This window comes from Pezoporus flaviventris, unplaced genomic scaffold (genome assembly GCF_033815535.1).
Source record: "Pezoporus flaviventris isolate CSIRO_AGI_PZ_B2104156 unplaced genomic scaffold, CSIRO_AGI_Pfla_v1 ptg000045l, whole genome shotgun sequence".
NCBI lineage: Eukaryota > Metazoa > Chordata > Aves > Psittaciformes > Psittacidae > Pezoporus > Pezoporus flaviventris.
Genome location: NW_026892593.1, coordinates 16,112,460 through 16,124,745, shown reverse-complemented (window position 1 = coordinate 16,124,745; position 12,286 = coordinate 16,112,460).

Below are 12,286 nucleotides of genomic sequence, written 5' to 3'. Positions count from 1 at the left end.
TTTTTAGTTGCTGCTAAGTAATGTTTACCCTGACCAAGGACTTCATGAGTCTCATGCTCTGCCAGGGAGGAGGGGAAGCCAGGAGGAAGCAGAGACAGGACACCTGACCCAAGCTAGCCAAAGAGGTATTCCATGCCACAGCATGCCATGCCCGGGGGGGTAACTGGGAGTTACCCAGAAGGACACGGGCTTCTGGGTCGGACTTGTTTTTGGCTGGTGGCATCGTATTCTCTTCCCTTGTTATTTTCTCATATCATTGTTGTCATTGGTGGTAGTGGTGTTGATTTGTGTTGCACATTGGTTGCTGGACTGTTCTTGTCTCAACCCGTGGGAGTTGCATTCTTTTGATTCTCCTCCCCATCCCTCTAGGAGTGGAGAAGGTGGGGGGGGGGGGGGGGGGGAAGGAAAGAAAGAGGGAGGAAACGGAGGGAAGTGAGTGAATGAGCTGTCTGGCTGGGTTTAAACCATGACACTTGTAACTAATAACATAAATGAGGTTGTCTTCATGAGTGAAATGAGGCAATTGCCTTTCACTTTAAGAAAGACCAGTGGTCAGAGAATTCCTGAGAATTACAGCTAGAAAATACTTCAGATCTTTAAGTAATATAATTTGACAAAAGTCTTCCTCACTAAAAATTTTCATGAATACCTTGATGAATATGTAGACATGAGTTAAATGAAAACCTAATGGTTTATTCCAACGAAACTGGAAACTCTTAGGGAGCCCACTTCTGTGGTAGAGTAAGATGTTATTTTGTTTGTTTGTTTGTTTGTTTAAATGCTCTGGCATTCTGTAAATTTTGTTGGCATGGTGAATCCCTGCAGTCAAATAAAGCAATGTTACAAGAGGGAGCTGAGGTGAGTCAAATGAAAAGGGTGAGTAAGCATGCGCCTTTTGATGCAGAATTACTGGCATGCTTCTGTTACATGCTGAGTTTACCAAGGCCATAGCACAACAGCTCATCTCGTGCCTCCAAGGTAAAGACTGTGGTGCTTTATTCCCTACTGTCAGTCTGTGGCCTGATAGTCAGTAGACTATCCCCAAACAAGTGTTCCTTTGGTATAGCCTTGAGATATCTCCTTGGTTAGTAGTGGTTTTCTTTTATTTCATGATATCCTTGCACTGATATTATTGTACCCCTTGTCTCCCCATAAAATACCTTGTGCTTGACATAAAAATGGCATGTAAAGTGCTTATTAACTTTACATCTCTAGCCTTGTCTTTCTAAAAGAAACTTTGGTAATTGCTTTGCAGCTGAAGTGCAATACTTAGAATTTTGTTTAAATTGCATGATAGTCCATCCAGAACTTGGCAATGTGCACTTCAAAAGTTAATCTGACACTATTCACACCACAGGGACATAGTTAACATGTGTGTTTGGCAAGTTTTCAGAAACAGTTCCAATGAAGTTTCTTTATTCATAGTATTGGTGGGTAGATATTCAGAAAGAGATTGAAATTGCCACTAGTTAGCATTTCATATTTAATTTCAGTTCAGCGTGTGAGGCCAGACAGCGTCACTTGCCACCATGTGTGTGTAGAAGTCTTCTATGAAAACAATCATTTAGAAATTAATGAGGGCTATCCATTTTCCCTTCAAACTTTGGTATTCAATGTATTTTATTCTCACAAAGTCAGTGCTATGAAGACAGGTTTTATCAGCTGAAAACCTCTTCTAAAATATCTTACACACAGAGTCTGGTACACTTTGGGAAACCTGCACTGAAGTCACACATCACTGGTAGTATTTTAAGAACAGTCTTTCATGTAGCATCCTCTAGTATTACCTTATTAAAAGTTCTTAGCAAACTTTTTCTTAGAATTTGATGCTTGGAAATAATTTCTCTGAATGTGTTTTTGATTCAAAATTGTGCCCCAGAACATCTTCTCCAGTTGTAGCAATCTCTTCTCCACTTCCCTTCTTTTCTTTTTTCAGCTGTGTTTGCATGAGAAATTACAGAAAATTAAATCTTGCCAACTGAGTGCTGCAACATCTGATGAAGCCTTCGTTATGACCACAATTGCTGGTCTTAATAAAAATTGTTCTCTAATGCAAGCATAGATCAGTAGCTCACTTGTATATTCTGTTCCATAGAGTAACTACATGCCCTGAAGAAAAAAAAAAATCTTTTATATTTATGGAAATCTGAGCTATTCAGAATGGTGGGAATTGAGGCCAGAATCTTTCAGATATTTGAAAATAAACCTGCAGGACATAAGACAGAGTAAATAAAGAGATTGGGACCCAGGAAAATTTTCATGTTCAGTCTTCACTACTAAAATCCAAAGGGCAAGATATAGCTACAAAGACAAGGGAAAATTACATGATGTTATTAGTCTAGTAGATGAGTCACAAAAATACTTCCCCAGACTAACTATGGAGCCATACTCTTTTAAAGTGCTTTTTCAGTTCCTTTTTTTCTTAATACTGGAACTATGAATTACACTTTGCAATGTATGGAACAGCCTACTTATAATAACATATAGTCTATGGAGCAAGCTTCCTTGGTGTGCCCCCATATCCTCTGGGCTTGCAGTAAAAAATACCAGAGAAAGAGGAACAAAATATTTCATAAAAATCTCTTTGCTGTTATGCTCCTTGTAGAATTTTTGAGGTTGTATTTTTTTGTTTGGTTGGTTTTGTATCTTCCTCGAACAGGGTTTTGTAGCCAGAGGTAGCAATCTGAACTGTTTCCTTTCTTTTAATTGTGTCAGAAAGAGACTAACTAACTGCTTCACTTTTATCCTCCCAGAACCTCTCCTGAAGTCAACTGTCCACCTTGGAGTGGTTTCTACTCCCTCTTGGTTGCTGTGTCTGATAGTCATTGAATCTCCAATGACAGTGACTGACCTGACCAGATAAAAACACAGCCTTTGCAAAGACTACAAGGTTTACCATGAAATGCTGGTTTAGATATGCTTGCCCTTCGCATCTGTTTCAGCCCTACCTAAATAAGGACATATTGCAGTGAAGGAAAAACCTGCCTTAGAGCACTTAGAAGCTCAGGAATGTTTCCACAGTTTAAGTGAAGTTTTTGTATTAGGATAAAGATTTAAAGATTGATTTAAGATTTAGATAAGGTTCACAACCATTTTCTTTTATTTGGCAGCAACATTTATATGTATGTTAGTTAAAATTGTCACAGTCCATCACTCCATAATCTTTTAAAGTGCTTTTTGAGTTCCTCCTTTTTTTAATACTAATTAATTTAGACAATCATAGAATCATAGACTAGTTAGGGTTGGAAAGGACCGCAAGATCATCCAGGTCCAACCCCCCTGCTATGAGCAGGGACACCCCACACCAAACCATGCCACACAAGGCCTCGTCCAACTTGGCCTTGAGCACTGCCAGGGATGGAGCATTCACAACTTCCCTGGGCAACCTATTCCAGTGCCTCACTACCCTCACAGGAAAGAACTTCCTCCTTATATCCAATATAAACTTCCCCTGTTTAAGTTTTAACCCATTGCCCCTTGTCCTGTCACTACAGTCCCTAATGAAGAGTCCCTCCCCAGCATCCCTATAGGCCCCCTTCAGATACTGGAAGGCTGCTATGAGGTCTCCACGCAGCCTTCTCTTCTCCAGGCTGAACAGCCGCAACTTCCTCAGCCTGTCTTCATACGGGAGGTGCTCCAGTCCCCTGATCATCCTCGTGGCCCTCCTCTGGACTTTTTCCCAACAGTTCCATGTCCTTAGATTTAATACTAATTAATTAAAATACCTCCTTTTATTAATATTAATAATTGAAGTCTTTTAACTTTCTTGTTTATCATTCTCACTCAAGTGAAAAGAACTTTGAAGTATTATGTTTTTTTTATTAAGCCTCTCTACGACTCCCTTTCCAAAGATAAATACATTTAGATAAAAATCCTGGATATATCTCATTTTGATATACATCCTCTGAAATATTTGAATATTTGTTCTGTTTGCTTCATATGGCTGAGTTTAAAGGCTTTTTATCACAGGTAATAGATTTAAGCCTATTTTGCTTTAAGCTGTAACATAACCTTTAAGTTACTGTTCTTTCTGTCTGGCTAAATTGAATAAACATCACCATGAAAAATGGATTATTTTTGTCCTTGTAAGAAATTAGCAAACAGCCAATATTCCTAGACACTAGCACAATTTCAACCTATGTGGCTCCAACCATATTCTTTGTCCCGCCAAGACCTGCAAGCAAATTTCCAAACTGGGTTTATTTAAATCCATTCATTTACAAAATACACACTTTCTATGTCGTCAGCTGGCTGAATGTGGTGGAAAATATTACTGAATGTGCAAGGGCAGTTATGCAGTGTTACAGTGTATTTAGGCACAGGGCTCTGCCTCTGCCTTTCAAAACACCACAAATCCTCTGTGGCTGCAATACTTAGCAGAAAAAAGTTTTGCTATTCACCTTAGTGGCTAGCACTTATCTAACCGTAGGATCCAGATTTAAATGTGTTTGGAGTCTTACATCTCACCCATGCTAAACATCACAAATTCAAGAATGATAATTTGAGGTAGGTTGACATAGTGACTTGTAATACAGATATGCAGCAGTCTGAACAGACTAATTTCTGATCCTAGAAAAGAGTAGGCTATCCAAAAAAAGAGGTCATGTTTACAGATTGCACGCCTGGCCTTTTACACTGCCCAGTAAATAAACAAGGCCTGCATTTTTCTGGTCATTTAAGATTTTTCTACGCAATCTTTAACAAATCTCTACTCATTTAGGATTTACAAAGATGGATTTTGCTTGAGAGCTGTATGAAGGTTTTCTTTGACTTACTATTTATCTTTATAACTCTCTTAATTTGGAATAAAAAAAAAGTAGGAAACATTATCTACAAAAAAAGTTGAACCTGTTAAGATGACATTAAGATCAGACACAAAGCATTTCCTGAACCATACACATAGGCATATGCCTCTGCAATACAATATAGTGCTGTGTGAGATGCTTCTGTTAACTCTGAAGTCATTACCCTGTATACTGAAATTACTGTAGCCAATTACAACATCCTATCAGCTTAATGAGCACTGCTGAGAAGTAGGTCATTTAGTTTTTTATATGTTTTGTTGTTTGCTTGGCTTTTTTTCATTAAAAACAACTTTTAAAGATTTCTTTTCAAAGTAGATATGCGAACTTGAAAAAAAACATGATGATGGGGTATTTAAGACCACTTGAAGTCTATGTACATGTATGTGCACGTGTCTGCATGAATGTATTTCAAAATGTTATAAGAACTGTATGAATGGAGATCCAGAAGTAAAAAACATCCAGGATATTGACTGCACAATACTTTTTTGGTCCAAGAATCCATGCTAGCAAATACTGCTTTGCTGCTCTCCATCATCTTTGAAAAAACATGGAGAATGGGAGAGGTGCCTGATGATTACAGGAAGGCCAAATGTTGAAAAAGGGCAAGAAAGGTGACCTGGAAAACTACTGGCTAGTCAGCCGCACCTCCATCCCTCGAAAGGGGATGGAAGAGGTCATATTCAACTTGTTTATCAATGACCTGCATGAAGGGCTAAAGCATACCCTCAGCAAGTTTGCTGATGATACGGAGCTGGGGGGAGTGGCTGATACACCTGAAGGCTGTGCTGCTATTCAGAGGGACCTTGATAAACAGGCGAATTGGGTGGAGAGAAACCCAATGAGGTTCAACAAGGGCAAGTGTAGGGAACTGCACCTGGGGAGGAAGAACCCTAAGTACCAGTACAGAGTGGGGGCTGACCAGCTAGATAACAGTTCAGCTGAGAAGGACCTGGTAGTACTAATAGATGACAAGTTGACTATGAGCCAGCAGCGTTTCTGTGCAGCAGGGAGGGCTAACAGTACACTGGGGTGCATTGGGAGGTGTGTAACCCTTCTCTTTGGAGCCTAAGCAAAAGGTTAGGATTGAGTAGGGCATATAACAAAACCTCTTCCCATCCAGGCTCTGCCAAGATGTATCTATGATTTTCAGATCAAATACAATATGGTTTCACTGAAGACTAAAAGAATTCAGCAGAGAGTACAATGGGATCAGAAATAGTCTTTCAGGAATAGTGAACTTTCATTTTTGAGGGATTTATTAACCCAGGGACATTTCAGTAGACTAACATAAGTGAGATCTGCTGTTTCTGCATTACTTTGTTTAGTAAAATATTAACAAAATGCAAATCAGACAATAAAAATAGAAAAACTTTGAGATCCATCTTCTGGCACAGATTCCTCTTCCTTTATTTCATTTTATGTGTGCTGGGAGAGACATCTCTACAGCAGTAGACCTTCTTCCATTATAATATCTTCAATACAGAAAACCCACAAAATAGATTCTATAATCCTGTGCACCCTGAAATGCAACCAAAATGGTTCTTGATATGTAAATGTGTGCAACATATGAATAGTCTGGTAGAGCTAGTTTGTACAACACAAAGCAAATTTCTTAGTGCAGAATCACAATCCAGTTATTCTATATGTTTGATTTCCAGTATGAAAAGCCTGTGATTGTAGTATAAATACAACTTCTTTTCTTTTCTGTAGTATGTATAATCTGAGTGATTATTTTATTGGATCACAGAAATAAATGCTGTAAATCAAACCATAATGAAACAAAATGAACAAATTCTACAGAGGTGACCACAGAAAATCAGCTGGGATAAGAAGTGAGAAGCAGAAGTCAAATTCTACAGCATTGCTGTGTGAAAAAATTGGGTAAAATGTGTGCAAAAGTGGTGGCTTGACAGCAGGACACTGAAAGATTTTCCACAATTCTATTTTAGATTATGTGTATTTATATCTGGGATTTTTCCTTGAAAGAAAGTCTGAATCAATAAAATATTAAGGGTGAATTTCAGTTCACAGAATGTTTTTATGTCTAATCATTGTATGGTCTCTCTCTGTAGTCAGTGAAATGAAAGAAGTCCATAGATTTCTTAAGTATTTTTAGTAGTCTTTTTCTCTGGAATTATCTAACTTTGTCCATTCATATGAAGAAAACCTCCAAAAACTAGCCTAAAATTAGATGTCAAACATTTAGGTGCCTAAATTAAGACAGATGGAGTCTACCCTTAAGTACTAACAAACATTTCTGTCATGCAAGTGCATGAAATTACCTTGATTGAGTAGAAATAAAGCTGAGTACTCACATTATCACATTAGCTTCAAGCACTGTTTTGCCTTTTTTTTTCTTTTTTTTTTTTTTCCTCCATCTCCATAGAAGTTCTGAGATTTTGCTTTGAGAAAGGTTCAGGTTTCTGTATAAATTCAAGAATTTGCCGCTTCAGTTTGGAATTAAACTTTATAAATCAGAGAAAGTTTTGGGTTTGCTTTTACAGAACTCAGACAAAAGCATACTTTAAGATAAATTGCTGTTTGAAATTGTTTTTATTGTTTCAAACTTGTTCAACATGTCCCACAGAAATCTTGAAAGAATCTCACTCAGTAACATTCAACTGAAATTTCAAATTCTAAATGTTTTAATGTTCTAACTAGGTAGAAGTACAATTTACTTACTTGCTTTGTCTGCCTAATTTATGAAGTATCTGGATGGAACTAAGTCACAAACAAGGCATATTTTTTATTTGTCATGGTTTGTTTTTCTATCTCTTCCTCAGACTTATTTTATTTTGCTCTTTTAATCTGCCATCATTTATTTGACTTCTCCTTTTTATCTCTTCCCTTTATTTTTTTCTTTAGTTTGAAACACAGCAGGAGTCCAGACCTGGCATAACAATGACATTGGCTGTAGTTACTTCCAGGTGATTTCAAACCTTGTAATGAAAACATGAGGTACAAAGGAAAAAAAAATCCATTTACTACAAACTTATAATGGAAAGAAAGTAGATAATAAGAGTTTTAAGTAAATTTCCAACAATTTAAATGAACATGGCCTATTGTAAATGAATGGTGAACTGTTACAACTAAGTGTCCTTGAAAGCTGTATAGGCCAAGTGGGAAGCACAATATATCGCAAAAAATCAAAAGTTGCTGAAGCATTTACGAGAGTGAACATGAAAAGAATTAGTGCCAGATGCAGTTCCAGTAAGGCTATTGAATTCACAACAATGCAAAGTATGAAATATCTTGGACAAACTTGTCCTAAGATACTTTTCAGTTGGAGGAAAGAGAAGGCAGACTGTATTATTACTGTGCAGGTAGAGGTGCTATTTCTTGTTAAGTGAAGTTGGTGTTATGTAGAAGCATAGAATTCTGTGTGTACACACAGGTATCTTCCTCTTGTCTTGCTTTCCCATACCCTTTCATCAGCTTCCTTGGTTGCACAAATGCCACCCAATACTTTCTGGGTCTCTGGGAAAACGTTTTTCTTTCTGTCCCATTTTTGGGGCTTACTTGCTTGTTTGCCTTCTGCTTCATATAAACTCTCAGCTCCTCTTAGGGGTCTAAGAGAATGAGCTGTTGCTATAGGCTCCCTCCAGGCTCTGCCACTGTGCCTCTCCACTCTTCTGACATTTCTGCCAGTCAGATATATGCTTACTTGTCCTTTGAAAAGACACCATCTCCTGCTTTCAGATAGTTTCCTTTGGTCCACAGGTCTGTACCCAAGGCATATAGGCAGGTTTTCTTGACAGAAGAAATTTTAACAGAAATTTGGGTGATGCCCAGAAAGTACCTAGACTCAAAAAAAAAAAAAAAAAGAAAAAAAATAATTATACTATACACCATATGCATTAAGAACTGGAGAAGAAGCTGCTGAAGAGCATTTCATGCTTGGTAGAATCACTATGTTTCTGTCCTGTATAAAACTCTGATGTTTTATTTGCTTAATGCTATGCTCTTATTGAGCCTTAACTGTCTCCAAATGGTATACTAAATACTCATAAAAACAGACTTTCTTGTAGATTTTCTGGCTCATCATGCCTCTGATATAAGCCTGACAGCTAAGGTCTAATGCAGGAGCACTTCCTTTCCTCACACTCTATAGCAGGAGACCGCTGAGGGAGTGGGTGCTCTGTTGACACCTGATGGAAGACCTGGAGAAGATAAATAACAAGGATTTTTGTTAAGGGGCTTTTATAAATGATATGTCTTGTAACAATGTGTAAAAATCTTGGCTAATTAACTGTATGAATATTCCTAGGGTTACAGTTTGACCTAAATGTTGGTAATTACTTTTAACATTAGGATGCAAAAGCTAGCACCTAGGAAAAAAGGAGAAGGAAAAAGAGAAGAGCAAGAGATTTTATGTAAATGTCTTCCACAGTGTGAGAGATTCCAGAAGCTGCTGAAGGATTTCCTGTGAGCTGAGAGACTATTTCCCTTTAGCAAGATTACATGCATTTATTCTAGGAGCTGAGATAAAAGCATTAGCAAAGCTGTGGGAGTCTGATGGAGAGGTAAGGAGTGAGGAGCAGCACGAGGCAGAGCATGTGGGACAAGATGTGGAGTGAGGCAGAGCCAGGGAGGTTGCAGAAGCGGCAGCAGAGGTGGCTCACATGGTGCTAAGAGCTGAGCAAGCCACAGGTAGCAGCTACAGCAGCAAAGCAGCCAGCAGGAAGAGCATGAGCAACAGGTCAAATGGGCTTAAATCAAACTTGATGCCTAATGAGAGTTAAAAATGTTAACAAGTGAATGAAAATTATTTCAAGGGAGGGAAAATATTAGTCTCACTGTAGTCAGAGGAAAATGTTGTGAGGTTTTACATTTTGAGCACTGTTTTTACCTTCTTTCTTGAGTTTTCTTTGAAGTTTCTATTTTGTTGAAGTTTCACTCCTTTAGTAAAAATATTGTTTGTAAACAATTTCAGTCATGTTTATAAGTGGAGCAAATTGGTCACGTGAACACTGGAACATTCACTATATTTTTCCCAGGATTCTTGATAGAGTCCTGACCTGATGTTTGTGTTAATATCTCTCTACAATTATTTTTAATTTTAATTAGATATTTCATGTGTTTCATACTGGCTTCATAGCCTTTTCATCATTCATAACTTAAATTTAAATTGATTATGTTTTCCCTTCTTTATATGATAGGACAACTCCTGTAAAGAGATCTCCCTTCAAAATAAATGCAGTTATTCAGTCCTGGCCTCTTTTATACTCTTCCTCACTTCTGAAATGAATTCTAACTCATTTAAAATCTGTCAGTAAAATTATTTAAGGTACATTTAGTTACATTTTGTATGACTGAGTTTTAACCGAGGTAATTTAAAATTCATTATTTTGCAGCACTCTGAAGTTGTGTAAATAGTCCATTGTAATGCATGACTGATTGATTTATTGATAAATATGGCTTCTTCAAGGAGGAATAGGGGTCAGTATATATCATCTAAAAGCTATTAGATTAACTTCATTGCCTCCTTAGGGTGCAGTTTGACAAAATAGGTTCCAGTGAGTTGATAGGTTGGGTAGTGTGCCTGTATCTAGGGGCAGGGAACATTAGCATCAGCGGAGTCTTTGAAAGTAACATTGGAATGAGTGTAATAAAACCTGAAAATAACAGTCTTTCATGCAGTGCTGGCAGATTACAAAATCTTCTAACATTTTAAATATCTGTGCTGCAATCCTCTGAAGAGAAATAGTGCACCAAGACATGATGAGAATTTATTCTTTTATGGGCTTGGTAGAGGCAGTGTCCTGTACTACAGGAAGGAAAGTGTTAAACACTTACTGTGTGTGTAATAGTGCTTAGCAGTGAACCTTTACATCCAGTAAAATTAATACCCCTTTGTGTGTTTCTTTGATCCTAGTCCTCTTGACTTTAACTCCTCTGATACAGATGTCCAGACAAATCCAAATACATATACAATAAATGCAATCTGCTTTGAAGGACGTATGGTGCAGCTCAAAGAAGTATGAACAAGAACTGTTAATTTTTCTATAATATAGTCTGTCCATCACTTCTACACTGAAAAGTGCAGAAAGTAATAAAACCTTTAAAATTGAAAGTCTCTAAGGATATTTTTTTCTTTGCATCTGTAAGTACACAAAGCAGGTAAATACAAAGCTACTGAGGGCTGATTGATACTTTTAATCTAGAATATATATTAATTTATGTTATGAGACTTAAAACTACTCATTCTTACAGAAGCGACACTTCTCAGGACCTTTAAACAGCTCCAGAGAGCATTGCTTGATCCTCAGAAGCTTGTGGGAGTTTAGAGATCATCTAGGTTTCACAAGCAGTAATCCTGTTTAAAGAAAATATATACTGCCTGATACATGATAGAGTCTTTGAAACAGGCAAAATCAATGTGGGAAAATTTTAAGAACTGAAAAGGGATGGCAGAAAGATACCATTTTGATGGAAAGTCTGGGATTACTCTGAAGAAGTAAATTTTTCTGGGTTACTGGGAATCATAAAAAACAAGCTAGGATGGTCCCCCCAGAAGAGGTGTGAACCCATGTTGCAAGCAAGTTGGAGTAGTTAAATAGCCAAGTTCACCTCATACAAGAAATCTCCAAGTATAGGTATGGCCATTCTTATTTTTACAGTCAAGTTCTTGTTAAGAACAAAAAGTAAATACATCTCCATGTAAAGTCATGAGATCATTCTTGCTGCAAATGAAATTTAAAGAATGTAATCAAAAAGAGGACTGTTCAGATCTATTTGTTGCAGAAAAGAAAGAAGAAACAAAAAAAAAAGAAATAAAAAGAAGAAAAAAAGAAAATTTAAAAAAAAAAAGAAAAAATCAGAAGAAGGAAGAAGGGAGAGGAGAAAGATGAAAAATCTGACCAAATCACAGTCATACTGCATGTGGTCTTGCTAACACCTATCCCTTTCTGTCTGGTGTCACACTCAACCTTCTATTGGCCTTTGGAGTCTAAAGGCTAGTGTCTGGTGATGAGGGCAAGAATGAATTTTCCGTCTGAGAATCCTTACAGGGTGGAAGATTAGGATGGAGGTCACTGTGGTATGGTACTTCCTCTTTCTAGATCCCACTTGGCACTATTATTTCTGTTACATTTTAGACATTCACTCTTTTTTTCACCGGTCTGCAGCTCTGTGTTATATCCACATTTACACATATATCTACAGAGTGTGGAATGGCTTATATCCTCCACAGGTTCTTTGTTCTCTGCTAATCCTGTGTATTGGGTTTACATGACAAGGTTTTGGTAGCAGGGGGGTTACAGGGGTGTCTTCTGTGAGAAGCTGCCAGAAGCTTCGCCTGTCTGATAGCCAGTGCCACACGTCTTCAAGACAGACCCACAGCTGGCCAAGGATAAGCCTATCAGTGACAGTGGTAGCACGTCTGGGATAACATAGTTAACAAAGAGGGAAAATTGCTGCACAACAGCAGTTGGGAGGCAGGGGTGAGAATATGTGAGAGCAGCAGCCCTGCAGACACCAAG